This window comes from Mus musculus, chromosome 6 (genome assembly GCF_000001635.26).
Source record: "Mus musculus strain C57BL/6J chromosome 6, GRCm38.p6 C57BL/6J".
Lineage (NCBI taxonomy): Eukaryota > Metazoa > Chordata > Mammalia > Rodentia > Muridae > Mus > Mus musculus.
In genome coordinates this window covers 134,150,532-134,172,866 of record NC_000072.6, presented here as the reverse complement: position 1 = coordinate 134,172,866, position 22,335 = coordinate 134,150,532, and the positions used below count along the sequence as shown (strand labels likewise).

At 44.8% G+C, this 22,335-nt stretch overlaps 1 protein-coding gene across 5 annotated transcripts in view; it reads right to left on the bottom strand.

Moving 5' to 3' along the window:
* The window catches only part of Etv6 (ets variant 6), a 234,459-nt gene that overhangs the window by 97,292 nt on the left and 114,832 nt on the right, over positions 1–22,335 (bottom strand). The gene's annotated exons all lie outside the window — the stretch shown is intronic.

Genomic DNA, 22,335 nt, shown 5'->3' with positions numbered 1-22,335 from the left:
ACACTGCAAAACATGGGATACAGGCTTGGAAACTATAATAAAAAACCAAGGGCTTGGTACAAAAAGGCCAGAAATGACAGCCTCATATTAACTTCCTCTAAGAAAGTCACACTTGGTGTAGACCAAAGCATAAAGTTTGGAATAACAAGAAGACAAACAAAACTGCATATCTCCTTAAAAATAAACAAGAACTAATAGAACATAAAAAAAAAAAAATCTAGAAACGTACGTAGCCTGTCCTCACATCTCTAGAATAGCTTTCTGGTTGGGTCTCTGTTTTAGTTTGCTTTCTGGTGCTATGATAAAACGCTGAGTACAACTGACTTAAAAGAGGAAGGAATTTATACGACTTACACTTCCAGGCCTTAGTTCATCACTGAGGGAAGTCAGGGCAGGCACTGAAGCAGAAACCAACTAGGAATGCTGTTTGTTGGCTCGCTTCACAGCTCACTTAGCTTCCAGACCAGAACCACTTGCCCAGGGAATAGTACTGCCCACAGTGGGCTGGGCCCTCCTCTATGAATGAACGATGAAGAATATTCCTCACAGAAATGCCCACAGACCAAATCACTTAATTGAGCCCTTTTAAGTGATTCTAGGCTGCTTCAAGGTGACAGTTAATGCTAACTAGGACAGCTTCCAATTCCCCATTGCAGGCTACGTGGTCACCTTTTGTAGCCAATGGCTATAATTATGCAATGGTGCTTGCTAAAGCAAGTGCCAGAATTAGATGCCAGGCACAGAAGGCATGCTATTGGCAATCTCATTCATCTAGTTCTCAAGTTCTCAGAAAACTCCAACGTCCAGAGTTACTCAAGAGTTTAAGCTGGAGGGCTGCGAAGAGTGAGCAGCCGGACTAAAAAAAGACACAGAGCCCAACGCAAACCCGAACGCGAGGCTGCTCGACACACTGGGAGCCAAGAAGCCCGCTCAGCGGCTCAGTGACACACTTCTACTTCACACGGAAGGTACACGAAGCTTGACGTATCAAGTCTTTCCAGAAAGGGACATATGGTGAGGAGAAAACCGTAGCCCTGTCATGACGGTTACTCGTGACAATGGCGGCAGGTGACCTTCATTCCATGATTGATTAGGCAAATACTTACTAAGCACCTCCTTGGGGGAGGGCGCTCTTCGAGGCACCAGGCAATTAACGCATAAACAAATAAGCAAACAAAATTATAAACTACACCAAATGGTGATTACATGTTATAGAGGGTGTTAACAATTTGAATACCCAATACCCCTCATTCACCTCACAGCTCAGCTATCTGAAAACTTGATTTGTGGTTGTTTGGTGGTGCTCTTCTGGGAGGCTACAAGCTTAGGAGGGGGGCCTGGCTGGCAGAAATAGGTCACTGGGTGCTGACCTCTGAAGGCTTCTCCTTACAGTATGCTGCCTCTGCCTTCTGATTAGCAACGATAAGAAAAGTCACCTGACACAGTTTCCACTGCCACAGACTGGGCAGGCCCTGTTAGTGGGCTTTCCTCACCATGATGAACTGAGATGTTCTGAAATGGTGAGCCAAAACAGATCTTTTCTTTATTTGGTGGCTTCTGTCAGATATCTTTATAGGGGCAAGGCATCATGGAAGGAATTCTAGAAGAAACATGGTAGGTAGTAGGATGAAGGTCTTGTGTTTGTGCACATTTCTTAGGGAAGAGAAAGTGTGTGGGGGGATAACTGAAACATGAGAAGGGGGAGGGGAGGAAGGAGGGCTAGGGAGGGAGGGGCAGAGAGAGGGAGAGGAAGGAGCAGAGAGAAAGAGGAAGAGGGAGGGGGAGGGGGAGGAGGAGGGAGAAGTGCTAAGGCTGTCAGGCTGGAAGCATGGCAGGCTGGGAGCCACTCTGCCCAACATTGCCATCATGTCTTCACGGACTCACTCTCAAAAGCCCTTTATGCTTTCACTCTCTCCCTTCTCCCGTTTCTGTCTCTCTCGTTACTTCCCAGGAGTCCTCTCAAATCACAATCAGATCACACCAGCCCTCTGCCTAAAATTCTCATTGAAAAATTAAATGCCGAAGCCTTTTAACGGCACAGGCATCCCCTACCTCCCCTGCCTCTCACACTCACCTCTCTCGTCCCATCTGTCACTGGAGACACACTCCCTTCCTCTCTGGTCCTTTTACCATGGTAACCATGTTCTCCCCTTGAGGTTCTCATTGTTCTCCATGCCTGGACGCATGGATGAGGTTGGTGACTTCATTATGGGCTATGAGAAGGTGGGCTTGACTAAGTACAACTCGAAGGGCCTATCTTGCTCTGGCCTCCACTTCTCTGTCTGTTTCTGTGTTCCCATGAGATGGACAGCTCTGCTTTGCCCCCTGCCACGATGCTCATGGCCTTATTCCCAGAGCAGCAGGACCAAGAACGCCAGAGTGAAACTATGAGCCAAGATAACTCTTTCCTCCTTTAAATCGCTTCTCACAGTACTTGTCACAGTGACAGAGTCTCACTCACACATCTGCTATTATCCCTTGCATATTTCCACTTCATTCATCCAGCACGGATGGTCTTAGCTGGCAACTGTAATTTTTCTCAGCCGCAGTACTGAAGACAGCGTTTTATTCAGTGTGTTCATTGTGTTGCCACCACTGAACAAATCCTAAATACACTCCTTAGTGCTACTTCAATTTCTTCTATGGCATCTTAGAACCTTCCTGAGATGATCTACACCCTTTAGTGTGGAACACCAGAGTCTCTTCAAAACCTTGCTCTACCATGTCTTCAACTAGCAGGATAGCAGAGTTATGACTTTATGTATACATGTATCTCTTATGCTTTTCTTACACATGTGATAACTTAGCTGCCTGTCTTACATCAATACACTTGAGGTTCTTATTTAAATTCATACGAACCAACAGCGCACGTTCTTTGGATACCGTGGCTTTATTTCTTGAGACCGTCCATATATCTAGAGGCTGTAGCTGTAGCTGTAGCTCCTAGGCATGCCTGAGACCCTAGGTTCAATCTCTAGCAAGATAAGGGGCAAAGAGGGAGGCGTAAGGAGAGAGGACGAGGCAGGGAGGGAGGAGAGAAAGGATGATGGGATAGAAAGAGGGAGGGGATAGGGAGAGCTAACCAAGAAATGCTGTCCTATAAGCATGGAGTATGCATGCCAGCATTTAGGTGGTGAGATTAGGAGGAATAGGTATTCAAGGTTATCCTTGACTACATAGTGAGTTTCAGGCTAGCCTGTACTACATGTATCAAAGAAAAGCTGTCTGACTCTGAACCTTGCCATCTACATAACTGATTGGTGCCACATTTCCCACCGCTCCCCAAACCCGTCTCTCTCTGGCATCACCCGTCTCTCTCTGGCATCAGTGAACATTCTACCATACAGAGTCCATTTTAAAATAACAAATGAAATCTAAAACCCTTTATCACAAGTGGGAGAAAAATACAAATCCACACAAACACACTGCTTATCATGAGCGAAAGAGTAAGACGTACCCTACCTAGTGGACAGTGGACAGGAGACAGGTTCTAGCTGAATGGTTAGGCTGAACTCTTCTTAACAAATTGAGGATTTTTTCCCCCCTCTCTCTCTCTTGAAAGCACTTCGAGAAGATAAGTTGATAAACATCTGTTTACTGACCCAAGAACAACTCTGCAAGACTAACCAGAAGGCCTCATGTTCACTTTGAACAGACTGATGAAGCAGAGGAGGACACCTGGTGCAGACTCTGAGGCGAGTCAAGCGCTGCATCTACATTTCAGCAAACAATTTGAGTCTGTCTTGACAGTTTCTCGGCGGTTAAACTGAAATTCAGAATCCCCGTGCTCATGTGTCATTTACAGCATATGAGATCTATACGTGGCATAAACCATATAAACAGGATATGGGTCTCAATTATGAAGGCCGCGTTCTATGCCTACCTGGAAGGCAATCTCTACCAGCGGGCCACCAGATGCATGCATGCACTAATCCTGTCTTACTGTCTTTCCTTCAACAAAATTAACATTAAAGTACAAAAAGGCATACTCATCCGATCTGGATCATAAGGAGATAGAGATGGGGTTTTAAAAGGTGGTGTACGCACCTGTAGACCTAGTACTTGGGAAGTTCTGGGCTGCACGGTAAGACTTGTCTCCAAACAAAAACCCCAAGTGAGATGAAAGGGCAGCAGCCATAAGGTTATAATCACCTCAGTCAGCTTTCCCAGAACTTAACAGGCGGAATGTTAACCACAGAAGGGGAGGGGTGGTGTTGGGGGATGGAAGGATTAGTGATCAAAGAATGAGGGAGAAAAATGATGACTTCTGGCTATAGCCCAAGCAAAGATGAACAGGAGTATAATACAGATACCGAAATCTAAAGTGTCAGCACGGACTTATGCTACATTAATAACAGGACTATCTACATATTTAACATGTACTTTACATCTGTCGGAAGGAAAAATTACTGAGACAGGTTAGACGCAGAATTGACATTCACATCTCTACCTGACTTCAAGGGTCCCATCCGTCTGAGGAATATATGTTGAAAAATCACTTCCTATTTGGTTCCATGGGGTAAATAAAACCAGAACCAAAGGATGAGGCATCACCAAGTTCAGATGAAGACCAAACCAGGGGCACCTACACAGGCCCCTATCAGTTACCGCTCTGCTCCTGTGATAAAATGAACTCCGTGGCCAAAAGCAACTTAAGGAAGAAAGAGCTTATTTTGGTTTCCGTCCCAGTGGGATAAAGCCTATCATGGCAGGAAGGGCAGGGCATGTTGGCTGGACCAGGAAGCTAACTGACTTGAGCACATTTTTGTGTGAACATAGGAAGCAGAGAGAGGGAGAGCGAGACACAGAGACTCTCTGGAAGTGAGATGAGGCTATGCTCCCAACTCCTACTTCTATAACGATCCACTTCCTCCAGCAAAGCTCCACTTCTTAAAGATTTCCTAACCTCCCCCAAAGAGCACCACCAACCGAGGACCAGTGTTGTGTCCGGCCAGCAGACCAGAGGAATCGGGTCCATGTCCACCCAAGCCAAGGTTAAAAGCCCACTCATCTACGAATGAGAAAATCATTTGATCACCTCAGTTAAGCGTTGCCTTATTTAACTTAATCAATAGGGGGGAGAGAGATTGGAGACGTACTATTGAAAGGGCAAGCCCTTCACTGCCTCCCACCCAAATAAAAAAGCCAATTGGCCTTGTACTACAAGAGCCAGTCGAACTCCTTCTCCCTGTTTCCCACCTATCATCCAAAAAAGCGGAGAAATATCAACTTAGTGTTATTATAGTGTATTTCACATTTGTTCAGTCAAACTTAGCCAGAGTTCCAACGCCCTACTTAAAATTCAACTAAAAAGTTACCTACCAAGTACTAATTAGCATTATAAAGTCAGAGCCTACAGCTCCAGGCTTTTCAGTTAGTTGTTCACTAAGATAAGAAAGGACAGTCTTAGCCTTATACAGTTTACCATAAGAAAAGTTAAGGAATCCCATGAAAACAAGTTTTTTCTTTAGCCCTAGATTCCAGGCAGAACTATTGAGCATAGATAATTTTTCCCCCCTCAGGCCAGCTTTTTCTTTTTTTTAATTTTGTTAATAAAAGGGAGGAGATGTAGTCTCCCCTCCCCCAGCCTGAAACCTGCTTGCTCGGGGTGGAGCTTCCTGCTCATTCGTTCTGCCACGCCCACTGCTGGAACCTGAGGAGTCACACACGTGCACCTTTCTACTGGACCCGAGATTATTCGGCGGGAATCGGGTCCCCTCCCCCTTCCTTCATAACTAGTGTCGCAACAATAAAATTTGAGCCTTGATCAGAGTAACTGTCTTGGCTACATTCTTTTCTCTCGCCACCTAGCCCCTCTTCTCTTCCAGGTTTCCAAAATGCCTTTCCAGGCTAGAACCCAGGTTGTGGTCTGCTGGCCGGACACAACAGACCAGGAGTTTAAATACTCCTGAGCCTCTGGGGAGCAGCTCTCATTCAAACCACCACAAGAGGGGAAGGACCAGGGAGTTAAGTTTGATTTGGGATGCCAGAGACAGTCATGGCTTGGACAACAAATTAGAATGCATCATCTCTGAGTTCTCTCCTCTTAGACAAATAGCAGAAACGACTAAAGTGGCTCGGTTTTTGTTTATGCTTTGTGATTTTTAAATTTTAAACAAAATGTACATAAACACTTCCAAAGAATTGGATGCTACATGTTAAGAAACCAGACTCATCTTTTTCTTGAAGTGGGTTTTTCCACTGTTCAAGGGTGCAGGAGGGCTAGAAAGCTAATGGAATTGGGTAACTCCCTGGGATTTATATCCAAGGTGTTTATCCTTCTGTTAGGAAGCTGGCGGTCCAAAGGCAAAGATTGCAGCTTAAAAAAATTAGGTAGAACAGGGGAGACAGCTCAGCAGGTACAAGTTCTTGCCTTGTTATAAGCTTGACAACCTGAGTTTGTTTCTGGAGTTTATGCAGACACCTGTAATTCCAGCACTTCCATATAGTAAGATGGGCCAGTGAGCCTGGAACATACAGTTCAGTGGCAGAAACAAGGGAGACTACTTAAAAAACAAGGTAAAAAGTGAGAAGCAACTCCCAAAAGTTGCACACACACACACACACACACACACACACCAAATACATATTTTTTTTAAAAAAATCAGTGCATCTGTCAAACTAAGAAATAACAATTATATATCCATAAATGGATTTTGTAATAGATTAAAATTTATAGACTGATTCATTAACTCAAGAAATACTCATTGAAACATCTGTGCCAGAATGAGAGAAAATGAATTATTCCCAATTAACCCACTTCCTTTGGAGGTATCAGATTATCAAACATATATCCTTGAACACACTATGCAAGCATCATTCCACCTAGCTGTAGTCCCAGCCTAACCCATTTATTTATTTATTTATTTATTTTTGTGGGCTTCTTCATACAGGATTGGGCATCGATGTAAAATCAGAAGAGGCTGAAGGTAGCATACTGGCAATGCTGCCAACGGCAAAATGAATACTACAGCAAACCTTTACTAGAATAAGGTTTGATACTGTATGGAACTTACAGAGTGTGCCCACCTGCTGAGTTACGAAGCACACTAGGCAGGTGACAAAGGAGCGAGCTGAGCTGATCACACCTCAGTGACTTCTCTTGCTATCCTTCACCTCTGTGAAAAACACCTCATACAACGCCCCGAATTGTCCACACCAATCAGATTTTCAATTAAAAACCCTTAGAAATGAATGTTCCCGAGTTCCATGCTGGTCAGGGTATCCTATTAAGTACCAAAGGCTACATCATTCAGTGACTATTTAACAACTTGAGGGGATTTTTCTACATGATGTTAGTTTTCCTTCTGGTTAAAAAAAAAAAAAAAAGGAAAAGAACAGGCAGCCAACTGGTTACATCACTTGCACTATGTCACTTCCATCCTGGAAACGTTTTTTGTCCTGATTCCCCAGGTAGAAAAGTTAAGTGCCCTTCCTTCATCTGGAGGCTATTTTTAGGCTCTTTTTATAATGTGACTTTTTTTTGAGCACTCCATTCAATGATCACTAGCACCCGACCACAGTCCCAGATCACACAGGAGTCCGTCACAAGAGAAAGTCAAAGGAATTTCAACATTTTCGGATGGGAACTTGGCAAGTTCAGTACTTAGTGTTCTGGGGGTGGCTCACCCCTGTCAGGCTCACTCTTCTGTCAAACTAAGAACCCTGGAAACCACAAACTGAAACAGCTGAGCAGTGACAGTGACGGCTTCATGTTAAGGGGGCCCTCATTCACAAAGGCACGGATAACTACCTAGGAGGCATCCTTGCGTTTTCACAAGAGGAAGGTGACACTCGGTGTTCACGTCTGCTGGAAGCCTTGCTCTATGGGAGAACAGAATATTGAATGCAACTCTGAAAGATCCAGGGGCTGGATGAGGAAAGGACAAGAGGCATTTTTCTCTCATTTCACAACAAAAATATGGTTTTGCTGTCTGGGAAATGAAATAACCTCCAACTCCAGCCAGTGAGTTTCAGGATGTTAAGCCACAGTCAGAGGAGAGCTGGCAGAAGGGCTGGCTGGCCAAACCGTCAGTTGTATAAGAAAGTGATGTTTGAAACTCATTTTACATTGGAATCACCCACCTATGGGCTTTATTTATCCTTGAAGAAAGAGCATGGTTTTTATAATGTGCAATACACTAACTATGCACAACTGGGTCAGTTCTAAGTGTTTTGAAATAAATGTGACCTTTTGAGCTCTGTTTGTTTGGTTTTGAGGCAGGGTCGTTCGTACAATTCAGGATGGCCTTACACTCACTACGTAGCTAAAGATTACCTTGAACTCGCGAGCCGCTTGCTTCTAGCTTCCAAACCCGGGATTACATGCCTAGCCAAAGTGAAAAATGAGTTCTCTGGCTCAATACAAGAGTCATGTCTATCTTCATCAGGCATCAAGTAACCAGACAGACTTTGGACGATCAGACCTCCCAAGAAAAAAATGTAGCAGGATATAAATAACAGTTTTTTTTACCCAGTGTTTGAGTCAGATTCTGAGTCACCTACACACACAGGTATGGAGCACTGGGTATCATGGCGGGGGGGTGGGGGGGTGGCGTCCATTGATACCACAGATAGTTAAGATAAACCTTTAGGAAAACTATGATGGAACTAACCGGAACTCAATTTCTGGGGAAAAGACTGCTTCTGGGGAAACTTTAACAGTGACTCATGGCAGATAATGCCATAAGTGAGCACGGGGATGAGCACACTACGATGCCTGGCAGTGTGGGGCGGGGGGGGTTAGGGGGGAGGGCTGACGGTAAATCACTTCACACTGGCAACTGCCACAAGCCAAGCTCCCTAAGTCATCATTCATGCAACCTTGCACCAGTAAGTCAGGCATCCAGGTCTCAATCAAGACTCCATGTGGTGGGAGAGACAGCTCAGCGGTTAAGTGTGAATATTGCCCTTCCAGAGGATCTAAGTTTAATTCCCAGCATCCACATTAGGCAGCTCGCAAAGACCTTTGACTCCAGCTCCAGGGGGATCCTATCCCTTTGGCTTCTTCAGGCATAGGAACATATACATGCATATGTATGTACATGCGCACGCACATACACACATACTACACACATGTGGCATACACATACACATAAATGAAAAAAATCTTAGAGGTTAAAGAACTCTGAAGAAAAGCATTTTCTTTTTCCTTTTCTTTTTTAAATTCTTTGCTAACTCACTTGGCTAACTTACTATGTAGCCTAGGATGGCTTTGAACTTCTGATCCCCCTGCCTCCACGCCTCAGTATTAGAATTAAAGAAGTTGTGCCACTGTGCCTGATTTATGCAGTGCTAGGAATCAACCCCAGGGTGGTCTACATACTAGGCAAGCAGCCCTAACAGCTGCATTATGTCTTCCTGCTGTGCATTTTCTCTTGTAGCTTGAGTGTCCTTATCTGAAAGGCCAGAAGGGTATACATTGTATATATGCATATATATGTGTATAATATATGCACTGGATATACTCACACATACATACACACACATTGACAGAGACAGACAGACAGACAGACAGACAGACAGACAGACAAAGATACCTTGGGAAAGGAACAGGAGTCTAAACACAAAGTTCCCTCATCTCTCACACACCCTGAAGATCTTAGACAGTATTTTTTCATGCGCCTATATGTACACAGTGACCTGTCGCTCCAGGTCAAATATGGAACTCACAATGTCATGGGATTGCTCAAAAAGTTTCAGATTTTTGAGACACTTCAGATTTTCAGGTTAGGAATGTTCAACCTGCATTTGACACAGCTGGCCTGGAGAAGGGACGCCCTGGCTGCCTTCACCCACCTGAAACTACTTCAGAACCATGCGAAATGGGCAGAGCCCTGTGTGGCATTTGGGATGGGGTGCTGTGGTGACCACCCTGGCTCTGGCCCAGTCTCAGCCCTCAGAGAACATGCGGCTCATGGTAAGAGCAGACTGGGACGACAAGGGCATGGGAGGCTCCTGAGGGTGAGTCTTCCCTGAAGCATGGCGGCAGTCAGGGCTCTAAGCTGAGGCCTGTAGAGTGAGGTAGGATTCTGCTGTAGTTATCTTGTTTGTGGAGAAGGGGGAGGCCTCAGCACTGGGAAGAGCAGAGGAAGACAAGGAAACATGTGACTTGTGACAGGTGCAAAGAAATACAAAGGGCTCCTGAGGTGAGAGGTCAGAACAAGCCTGTGCACAGAGGACAGAAGGAGCAGGACTCCTCAGGACAGGGCCTCCGTTCTAAACATTGAGAGGCATGAAGGATGAGGAGGGAATCACAGATCGCATTCTGACAGACTCAATCAAGAACACCCTACTATGTACAGACAGGGATCGCAACAGACCACTACTCAGGCCTAATAAAAACCATGTGTTCGAGTGAGAAAAATACCACACTCAGCCCTCTCACCTAGAGATAACAACTAGGCCCCTGTAGTGCCTTCACTCATTTTTATGGATTAAAAAAAAAAAAAAAGGTTGGGGGAAGAGGGCGTCCTGGTGGGTGAGATGGTTCAGTGGTTACAGGCATCTGTCACCAATCCGGACAATCCAGAGTCCCTGAACTCACTTCTGTGAATTGTCCTTTGGCCACCACATCATGGTATGTGTACACACACACACACAAATACACCTTATAATACATGTTTTAGAAAGTTATGTTTAAAAAGGGAAAAACTGGATTATTCTAAGGTGACATCTGTAACCTATATATTCGGTGATGTTAGACAAGGGTTTTAAGAACATGATTTTTAATAATACCGAGCTTCACCAATCCTGTGTTATTGTCCTCTGCTGTGTGTCACCTGTGCATGCAATGATATCTGTCAGCTCCTCAAGTTGCTTCCTAGTGGCAATTGCTGGAGCAAGACTGAGCCAACAGGTAACACGATCTAAAGGTCTTTACTCAAGCTACCATGATCTCATGCTGCCATGATGGTCCCACAACGGCACCACTCCTTGCGTTCGCGTGTACTCATATCTGTTTTGTGTTTAGACAGAGTCTCATGTAGCCAAAGCTGGCCTCAGACTTGCTCCACAGCCGAGTTACGTGGACTTGGGATTCTCCGGAGTCTAGCTCTACACGGCTGGGATGACAGGCGTGTGACCCCCACGTCTGATTTATGTGGTCCCAGCGATGGGAGCAGGGCTTTGTGCACTGCTCAGCAGGCACGCTATCAACTAAGTCAGGCTCCTTAGCCCATCCGTGGTTAAACAACTGAGCTCAGTCAGTGCTGCTTTTCTCACCTCCATGGCTTCTCCTATTGTCCGAGTGAGCGGCGAGATATAAAGACAAACGCCCATCTCCGTCTTCCTTCAGCTCCACCTCTCTTGGCAATCGACGTTAAAGGAACAAACAAGAAACCCCAAACTCTGCCAGTTCAGGACTTTACTATTCCAACAACCTGCTTCCTTCATGTCATCCACTGTTCCTTATTCTTTGCTGAGTTACTCAGTTTCATTAGGGCAGAAAATCTGGTACTCATATTGGGTGTTACCGTCGCGGTGACGACTTTTTCCTGGCATGCTTACTGTGGTCACTGCACTGGGGACTTGTTTTAACCTAGGAAATCAATTTCCATCACCTCGTAACTTCCATGGGCTGCCTCCGAAGCTCCTCCCTCCTCTCCTGTGAACTCTCAGGTGCGCTATGAAAACGTCATCAACTGTGACACGGTTTGCAGACTCAGCACTGCTGATAACCAGCTCTTTCGACAGCTGCAAACACTGTGAGCACCCAGTGCCTGGTGCTGCAGCGGACACGGCAGAAAAGACACTGAACGGGTCTCCTGATTGGTCTTTAGGGATGTCAGTTCAAGACAGATAACAGCAGCCTGGACAGACCTGAAGGACTGCATAAAACAGAACAGGTTGGCACAATGAGGCAATCGATAAAGTATTGACGTGCGTGCCATCGGTAAGAGTACAATGTTCAGGGCAGAAACCTGCTTCATTGACTGTGCAGAAACCACTGCTTGGATGTGATCGTTGGTGCAATTTATGTGATTTCGCTGGCCCATGAGCAGCTCGCACACTAGGGTGATGTTAAAAATGTGGTCTCAGGAGGAGTGACCTGAGCAAGGGACAGCTAGGACAGTGACAGCATCTACACATCTGATGTGGTGGACAAGATCTCCCCTAAATTGAAAACCATGAATTCATACGGAAAAGTGTCTGTTCTTACTCATAATGGAATCAAGTGTGCAGCAGCTACCTGGCATATGGGGTATTCAATGAATATTGCGGAAGAAGGAATCACAAATGTACGTAAAGTTATTTTTGTGAATGGTAAAGCCAGCCATGTCTACATTTGTTTCACAGACTAACCCCACCATTCAACAAGGTACCGACTACACTGTGAGGCCGGGGGCATTTGCTCAGAATGGCCAAGCTTTCTTCTACAGTCAACTTTCCAGGCGTACAACCTGTGTGAAAGAGGCTGCATCCAAGTACTTTATCTACTGGCTTCTGATGTCAGATCTGGTGTCACCACTCAGGTCCCTTCCTTAGGTCACATTCTTAAGAATGTCTCTCTATATCTCATCTCTTTCTTAAAACCAATTTTTATTACTTTTAGTTCTGAGCATTGTGGAAGGGTGTGTGCACTTGAGTGCAGATGCCCACAGAGACCAAAGACTGGATTTCCTGGAGGTAGAATTATGGGTAGTTTTGAGCCAATCAGCATGGGTGCTGGGAACCAAACTTCATTTCCCTGTAAGAGCAACATGCACTGTTAACTTCTGAGTCATCTCTCCGGTTCTCAGATCCAAACCTTTCTCTTTTCCCAGTCATTTGTTATAAGTGAAAGGCTCAGATCATAGCTTTAACTACAGAAAACTCTACAAGTTGCTTTCTGACACAAGGCTTCCTCCGGGCCATGACCCATCTGTGAACAGGGATTTACAGACACGACCACATAGTGATGACATCTAACTATGTCCAAATGTGCAGAGATCCTCTTTACAAACACAGAGCTCTGACTCTGAGACACTCGGAGGCAAGGAGGGAGGTCTGAGTCTACCTTCCGGGATCCCTGGGTCCATGTTTGTAAAACTGAGAATTCCTGGGGGCTGTTTAAAGTAACACCACCCTCACTCTGACACTGTTAACAATTTACTACTTGTTAATTTTCCCCAAGTTCTTCAAGGGTCAGAAAGCAGGTAACAGGTATTCCTCATGCCACAGCTGGAATAATGGCATGGTTAATTTCTGCATTCATTTTGATTTTTCAAATCCGTTTTAGCCCTTGGTTTCTACAAATTGGTTATAGGACTTGTGGACATTAAAATCTGAGGCTGCCCAAGTCCCCTGTATGAAATGACACGGTAATGACACAGTGTGTAGCATAGAAGCTACACACACACACACACACACACACACACACACACACACACACACTTTCCTGAATATTTCAAATTATGTAAGCATTACTTATAATACAATATAAGTGCGATGTCAACAGTGGTTAGAGCCTAAGAAAAGTGCTTCACACCCTGGCTTAGCTGGACTTAAACAATGTGTAGAACTTCGTTTCCATGAGCCTTGAACTACCAAAAAAACAATCTTTTCCTTACATGCAGAATAAAGAACCTAAACTAGCTTGTGATGATAAAACAATGTATATTTACATCTGAACTGGGCAATATTGATGTTCGGGGATGAAAACTGTTAGTAGGGAAGGGCCCTAAAAATATTTCTCTCCATCTTGGTCATTTAGATTTCACCTTTAACATTTGCAAGTCAAGTCTCAAACAGTCGGGATTTGGAAACACTTCACTAAAAAGGGGAGAGAGATGGGGAGAGAGAAAGAGAGAGCGTGCACGCGCACGTGGTTATATTTAGATTTTATTGAATTAAGAATTCTTTTATGTCAACAAAGTCAACTTAAAATTATGACGAGGGAAATAATGAAATACAGTCTAAGTTTTTCATACTTAAAATCCTGAACTTGTCTTTCAAAGCCAATTCTTATAATTAGAATGATTAAAAAAAAAGTTTAGACTTTGATTGTTAAAGATAGACCTAAGAATGACATGAGAAACTTAAATGGAGAACTGCCCTTCTCAGCTGTCCCTGTAACTGTGTGACCTGGTAGCTAAAGGCTAAGTAGCTGGAAGGACTTGAGGGTTTGCTTCAGACACTCCACAATCCAGCTACCTTTTAAAGGAAATATGCAATTAAGTTACTTTCCCCAAGTCACTGTGGTTTTAATTCTCTCACAATTCTAGGGTTAAACTTCTTAGTAAAGAAATTGTCATTACAAACATAACAAAAACCAGAAAAAAACAAAAACCCCAAACTGGTCTCTTTAAATACACACATCAGACACCCAGTTGAGGCTCAGGTCTGACCACCAGAATGCCTTCACCACTCTGACACCTTGGGCTGTTGAGTCACAAGATTCCCCAGGAAAGAGGTTCTTTAAATTGCCAAATTACATAATTGTTCTTTTGAAGTCCCAAATGTTCTTCTGTGGTTTAAGATAAACTAGTGTTTGGCGATTCTTCCTGCAAATGAATTACCTTTTGTAACCAAGGCTCCAGGAAAATTAACTCCTCTGTTGATTTTCCGGCTTCCATATTTGGGTTATTGCACTCAGGGATGATTTATAACAGAAGCAGAGCCCACTTTCTACTTTTTAGATGCTGTAGTTGCCACACACACAATCATCACTGTCCTCTTCCTCCTCCTCTTCCTCATCATCTTTGATGGAAGAGAGACTTTCTGTTTTATGTCAGCTGCCTTTTTACTAATGTAGCACACCAAAGGCTTTCAATATAATTGATCAATTGACTATTGTTGGAAATTTTAGAATCTGTAAGCATAAGGACCTTTTGGGTAGTTTTCTCCCATCAGTGTCAGAGCTGCCTGCATTCAAGGCTGTTTAAACCTTGCATGAGTTGAGCTAAAATTGGAGAGAATATTCAGAGGGCAACTCCATATACTCTCTGCAGACCTTTGGTCTACTCAGAGAGGCAGAGTAGCTGAACCAGACATGCTGGTTATATGGAACGACGCTCCATGGCGAGAGTTTGACCAAGCAGGGGCGTGTTCATCGACCTCTCTGGATTTCTTCCTCTCTGCTTGCTGGGAGAATCCCCCTTCTCATGGGAACCTGAAGCTCTGAGCATAAAGCTGTCACTGCAGCCATGTTGATCTGTTACCATGGAGATCACTCTGGTAACATACAAACCTGCCACCAGTCCAGACACACAAGAGCCTCTTTCTGACTCCCACAAGGATCTCTCTCTCTCTCTCTCTCTCTCTCTCTCTCTCTCTCTCTCTCTCTCTCTCTCTCTCTCTCTCCCCCTACCCTCACCAGTTTAAAGTTCATTTCTGCCGGGATTTTGCTTCAAAATGTTTATAGAGTTTGGCTTTTAAATGTCATTAAGAATCTGAGTACTCAGAAACAGAGAGGGAGGTACTGAACAGTGTCTCAAGATTTCAAAGCAACAAAGTTCACATAGAACAACTGCTCCCCAGGTGTGAGTTATAGACTCAGTTATGGCATTATTGGATAAAGAGCCAAAAGCAAATGACGGGGACCCGTGGGTAGCGTAGCTTACTACTTACTGATTATCTCCAATGCACTGCTTGCACGGCATCCCGCCCATGACTGTGAGCTGTGAAATGTTAAAGCATTACTTACGGTAATCTCTACAGAGTCACTATGTTTTCAGAAACTGGAAATCCTATATTAGGCAATGCCACCTAGTTGATCTGTATATGACATCTGTATATGTACAGTTGTCATGCTGCTGGCAACCAAAGCATGTCAGGACCACCCCGGATCTTAGGCAAGCGCCCTGGCTCATCTATGAAGGTGTAACACAGACCTTACTTATTCTTGACTGGCAGAAGTTGGGTGGGTTTTCTTTGGGGAAATGCAAACTAGAGGAATTGCAAACACAGGCTTGGAAGCCAATGTGGGTTACACAGAGAGTTCAAGGCCAGGACAGGCAGCATAGTAAGACCTACCACAAGGCAGATCTTTCCTTAAGCATCAAATGAGGCTACATGTTATGTAGGACCTGATGCCTGGTGGGAAGACTTTTTCTTTAAGCTTCATGGTTATTAAAGACAAAGAAAGGAGGGGAAGGAGGCAGGGCTATTGTCTGGAAGATGTCTGTCACTGGGCTGGTGGTAACTAGCAAAGGTCCTCTGCTGGGCCTTCTGAGTCATGGAGGGAAGGCTGGAGCCGACTGGGTCAGGTTCTGAATGCCCAGGCTTCGGATGGATCTGCACCACATAAAGCCATCATATTCTCTGGCTTCCTTTATAAGAGATGGGTACAGGCAACTCTAGTATCCAGTGCTGGAGGCGAATGAATAAAGAAGGCAAAACTTGCTGTGTTGAGCTCTCAGAATGAAACCCAGGCCACTTCCCTCATCTGGGCCACCTGGCATTGGAAGGGTACAAAGGAACTGTTAGACACACCAGAAGACACAGTTGACTCTCAGTTTCTATAGCTTGGTGGTCTGCCTGGGGACTCGCCACAAGGTCCCAGTGAGAGACTGTTTACTCACAGGTGACTTGTCCTTAGCACTAGTGTTTGAAGAGCAGGGACTTCCAGACATAACTCAGACTGACTGACTGGCAACTGCCCCCCTTTATTCCTCTTCCCTTCCTTCAAAGCTTACAGAATTCCACTTCCTGGCCAATAGTCGCCTTGTTCCCTCTTGAGGTCTCCTCCCTTGCCTCAGACTACCAGCTAAGAAAAGCTAACCAAGCAATTGATAGCGGGGATCCAGGAAAGCACGTGCGCACTCGAACCCCGCAGGGCCCTGCCCCCTCTTCTCATCCCCAAACAGAATAAACAATCAATCCATCTCTTCTACCCCTCCCCCCACCCAGGTCCTCACCAGGGAAGGAAAGCAGCAAATCAGCATGCAGACTGGGCTACAGAATTTCAGTGCCCCCACCAAACCCACTCTTAAGACCAAATGGGGAATATACAGTAATGAGGGAAAGGAATTTTTTTTTAATAAGACCCCATTGGCTACTAGAAAGGCCTATGAAAAATTAAACTGAGAGATTGAATTTCTGAACAGGAGAAATGGCAGTGTTTCTCCTCTTACCATGAACTCACAATGCTGCGACACAGGCCAAACAGGAACAGGGCTGTGAAGCCTTAACTGTTAGATGCCATTGAAGTGAAGTTTTCCCCTGAGATTTGCTCCTAGATGTCACTCTTATAAGTGGCTTAGAAAGAAAAATTGGTTTTGATTGAAAAATAGTTTGGAAAATATATATATATCCCCCGCCAAGGGAGAATTAGCAATGAGAAGATGAACAATTAATTCAAACTGTGTAAGTGGCAAGTTATAAAATATTAGAAGCATGCTGGCATAGACATAAAGCTTATTTATACAAAGAACAATGAATAAAATCAATCGCAAGATGGAAAACAAATGTCCAGAGCCAGGGGTAGCGGCCCCTGACAGGCTGAGGCAGGAGAATCACTGTTGAGATGGGAGTCAGCATATACAATGAGACCTTGTCTCAAAAGCAACCAATGTACAATGATGATGTTGAAATGCTGCTATCTAATTAGTAAGTATGATGCTTCACAGAAAAATAAAGCTATATTTCCTGTAACTGCCATGCTCCTGCATACAAGAGGTGCTCAGTACACACTGGTTTTGATGAACCATGCTCGAAGTTTTTGCTTTCTTACACGGAGTTCCCCTCACCTGTTCATTTGGTACTCGTAAAAATGAGAATTATGGTCCAACCGTGCCGATACAGATAAGGTGTCCTCAGTGGATTAAGTCTTAACTGAAGAGATACACATCTTAACCTTGGTCTCTACCATCATTAGTTTCTTGCTTCATACAGGGCTACAGTTCCAAGTACAGTGCATCACCGTAAGCTCAGCACTAAAGACGTGCTCATGTGGGTTCACACGCATTCACTGGAGGCCAAAGGTCTCCCTCGAGCATCGTTCCTTGGGAGCCATCCACCTTGTTTTGCCATGTGCAGCTCTCCTTGGCCTGGGGTTTGCTGATTACGTAAGGATGGATGGTCAGTGAGTCCCCAGGACCCTGCCTGTCTCTACCTCCCCTGCACTGCGATAACAGGCGTACACCAACAACCCTGGCTTTTTCATGTGTGTTCTGGAGATAGAAGTCAAATACTGAAGCTTGTGTGGCAAGCACATTACCCACACAGCTAACTCCCCGTATCTGTGTCTGTAAAGCGATGACAGAGCCGCCTACCCATCAGGCTTGTGGAGAGTAAAACCGAGGGAGCAACCTGTTACAGCTGCAGTTGACCTTACACCCTGTAAACCTCGGGAGATGACGGGCAGGACAGTTTAGCAGCCCTAGTATCACAACATAGAGACCATCGAGACTGCATGCCGTCTTTCAATTTCCTTTGAACAAGAGTAGCCATGAAGGGCAGGTTTAAATGAACAACCATTTGGAAAAGTCCTGGGTGTCCTGTGAGAAAAAACCTGGTGCTTCAAAGTAAGTCCTCTTGAGGAAACTCCCGAGTTCAGCCACAGTCCCCATTATTTCCACGTCAGCATCACCAGAAGCCCCCAGTGATAACTCACTACAGCTGGTATTTCTGGGAAGCACCATATTTCCCTGCTTACCTCACACACACTAACAAAATCTGTTTCCATCCTTGAGGCAAGTTTCTCCATCTGAGATGCTGTTGTTATATAGGACACATGTCTTCCTGACTCCTTAGAGTAGAATTTATAAACAACCACAAAAGCCGGGGCCTGTGGCTAAAGAGATGGACAGGGTCTAAGAGCCCATTCTGATCTTACAGAGGATCTGAGTTCAGTTCCCAGCACCTACATTGGACATCTCACACCCATATTAGGAAGTTGCCTTGAACTATGTACAGCTCGAGGGAAATTGGACATGTTATTCAGTTTCTGCAGGGAGTGCCCACAAGTGCATACATGAGTGCGCTCGCGAACACACACACACACACACACACACACACACACACACACGTTATTCAGTTTCTGCAGGCAATACACACAATCTTAGTTTAAAAGGCAGGACCCTTTAAAACTGATTATAATGTGAGGATTGCAAAGAGACAGGTACATTCAGAGTCCAGCTTCTTCCAGTATTATAGATGAGCAACTGAAGCTCACATGGATAAATAAAATTGAGTAACAGTCAGGATTGGACTCCAGCCTTTGGTCTCCAGGTTCAACACTCTTCATTCTCTGCTTCATTGCCATTCTAAATGTCTAACTTGTTATAGTTTTCTCCACCAAGCCTAGTTGTATAGGAAGAAAAATCTCTAATAAATATTTACCAAACTGATCTGTAAATATAATTTTACTATCTTAGCCCAGTACTGGGCCTCAACCCCAAAAGAGTCCATTGGTGGATTAATGAAAAACCATGATGGAGCTCTGAGTGTTTACAGAGTATGTTTGAGATCGCAACCTAATTTCTATACAGGAATGAAGAAAAGCTGTTGCTGTGTTCACTGTAAGGACAAGGAAACTGAGGCCAAGAGGTTAAGAGACTTGGCTGCATTGCTGGCTGTATAGTGCTAGAAATGACAGTTTAAAATCGTTGGTTTCCAAGGTCTGTAAGTTTTTGATCCTACTGACCTAGGCCTAACGAATAATGGCTGTTCTTACACACTGCCCAAAAGATGCTGTTATCTTTTTCTCTCTTAATTTGTTTTTTTCTAAAGGCAAAGAAAGAAGGAAAGAAGGAAAGGAAGGGAGGGAAGGAAAAAGAAAAGAAATGTAGGGTGCTGGGGTGTAATTTAGTGGGAGAGTAAATTGCCCAGGATGCACAAGGCCCTGAGTTCTATCCTTAACCCAACCCTAACAAAAGAGGGGGAAAGGAGGGAGAAGAAAAGGAGACACAGAGACAGACAGACAGAGACACAGACACACACAGAAAAAGAGAGAGAGAGATAGAGAAAGAGATGCGTACTCAGGAGGTGACAACAGGAGGATTACATCACGCCCAAGGCCTAGTCTACAAGGTGGGTTCTGGATCAGTACCAGGGCTATGAAGCAAGACCCTGTCTTAAAAATAAAAACAGCAACAAAGGGAATCTTCATATCAGTGTACAAGACAAAACCAAAACTCCGCTACACTGGCTGACTGAAGTGCAAAAAACTACACGCTCAGCACAAGACCGTCATCTGCCCAGTGCAGAGAGAGCTCTATTTTCTTGAACAAAGCCGGCTTCAGACCAGCTCTGAGATAAGAATAGCAGTTACATGGACTGCCTACAAGATTTTAAGGGGCAGCTAAAGGAACCAGCTGAAGCCATCTTCAATCATTGTTTTCAATCATGTCAAAAGAAGGAAAGAGATCACTCCTAAGTCTGGGCAGCCTCGGGCTTTACCATCACCTACAAGGAGGCTCCAAGCACTCCTAGGATGGGCGAAGCTGGTAAGGAAAGGTGACAAGAGGCAGGAAGGATGCCCCAGGCCTCCCCGAGACTGCTCGAAGCCTGTTAAAGACAGAGATGGTGGTAGCTAGTGGTGGGGGTGGGAGAGGGAGCATGTGGGAGACTGTGAAGGAAGGTGTGGGGGGACAGATATAACCCAGCATATAGAAACCTGTCAGGATGGGATTTATTTCTGTTCTGTGAGGGGGTATAATAGGGCTTTGCCTGCACTCTCAATAGCTGTTTTGAAGTGAACCCGGCTGGTATATCTTTAATTTGTCATTTCATTATGAAACTGTTTCCCTTCCAAGAAGCCTTCACGTCAGGAAGCTCTGTCTGCCCACACAGGAAATTCCTTTGCTTCAACTTCCCCAAAAAGGAAATTTCCCTCAGAAGTGAGCCCAGCATATGCCTTTGAACAAGGCTGATTCAAGAAACTTTGGCAGCCGAATCCCAAAAACACCCCTGGCTTTCAGCTGCTGCCGGGACCCAGGGATAAACAGTTGGTCTCTGGGCCAGTGGGTGGGGACCCCACCAAAGCTCTCCATTCTCTGATGCCGCCCTTGTCCTCTACTGCAGCCTGTGGGACGTGGAGAGCTTAAATCTGCCAGGAAGGATTGAAGTATCTGCATCCAGATCCACAGAGACAACAGATAGACCACACACACACACACACACACACACACACACACACACAGACACAGACACACAGAGGCATCCCAAGACAGTGTCGGCACACACTTATCAGGATCGCACATAAGATTTCAGATTTTTGCCAGAGAGGACAGGATTTCAAATGAGTAGAGCACACATAAACAACATGGTAAGTAACAGACTCCCAAAGGTGTCTATCACTCAAGAACCTTTACCTCGGGTGATGGGATTTTCCACATAACTTTTCCCAGTGAAGATTCTCGGCGAAACATGGGAGGCGGGAGATGGGGGGGTGGGGACGGGACGTGGGGAGTATCTCCAACCACATCCCTGTAAGAATTAATCTCTCAGACATCGTGAGAACAGCTAAGTGGTGAGAATCCAGAGCAGCTGTGCTATAGAGAATTTTATGAAGCTTCTGAAGAGAGAAGCTGCCAAACTTGCATTTAAGTTTTTAATTTTCCATTTCAAATCACTTTATTTAAAAAAAAAAATCTGTGCAAAGGACGGATCTATCTAAAGCACAAAAAGAAGAGACGGTGTTGAACCTCAGACTGGGTGTCAGGCAGTGGCCAGTGAGAGACGGAGACAGATGAGGAGCTAAGGCGGCCCTGGATTTTCACCCTGCAATTAGAGGGCACTAGAACGGCAGCCTGCTCAGAGCTGATCTTATTACACTATTTATGTGCCAGGGCTCTGAAGAGATATTATTTACCAGGAAACAGAGCCGTATTTAAGAGACGGATGAGAATCATGAAGCTCACTGAAATCTCAATATATGAACCTTGAGGTTTGGGGTTGCGGTAGCCATTTGCTGTGAGGTGGTTTTTTAAATGTTTACTTTGGTGAGTTATCCTATTTTTCTGAAATTTATGAAGTCTTAACCGCAGTTGAGTCTCAGAGGGAATGTGACACTGTTTTTCATTCTTTTCATCTAGATAATAGGGCTTTGGTTTATACTGGGAAGGAAGGAAGACAGAGTCTGAGAGGCCACTGGACTGGCTACCAGCTCTGTGAGTGGCGCTGGCTGAGCTTGCCTTTTTAACCTCCTTAAACTGGACTTTTCATCTTAATGGTGAGGAGAAGGAAATTCAGTTCACAGGGCTGTCAAGAGGACTCAGCGACAAAATGTCTTACATGCGTGTAAGTTACCCCGGTAAGGTCAAGATCTTCCTGACCCCCTCACTGAAACGTGAATTCACGCGCCCCTTCTGTGTGTGAGGATCTGTACCTGCAAACTCACTGTTTCTGCCCAAGGACACAAAGGGCGTGGATCCTCAGCATGATGCTGGCCTTCAGATGCTCAGCTTGTCT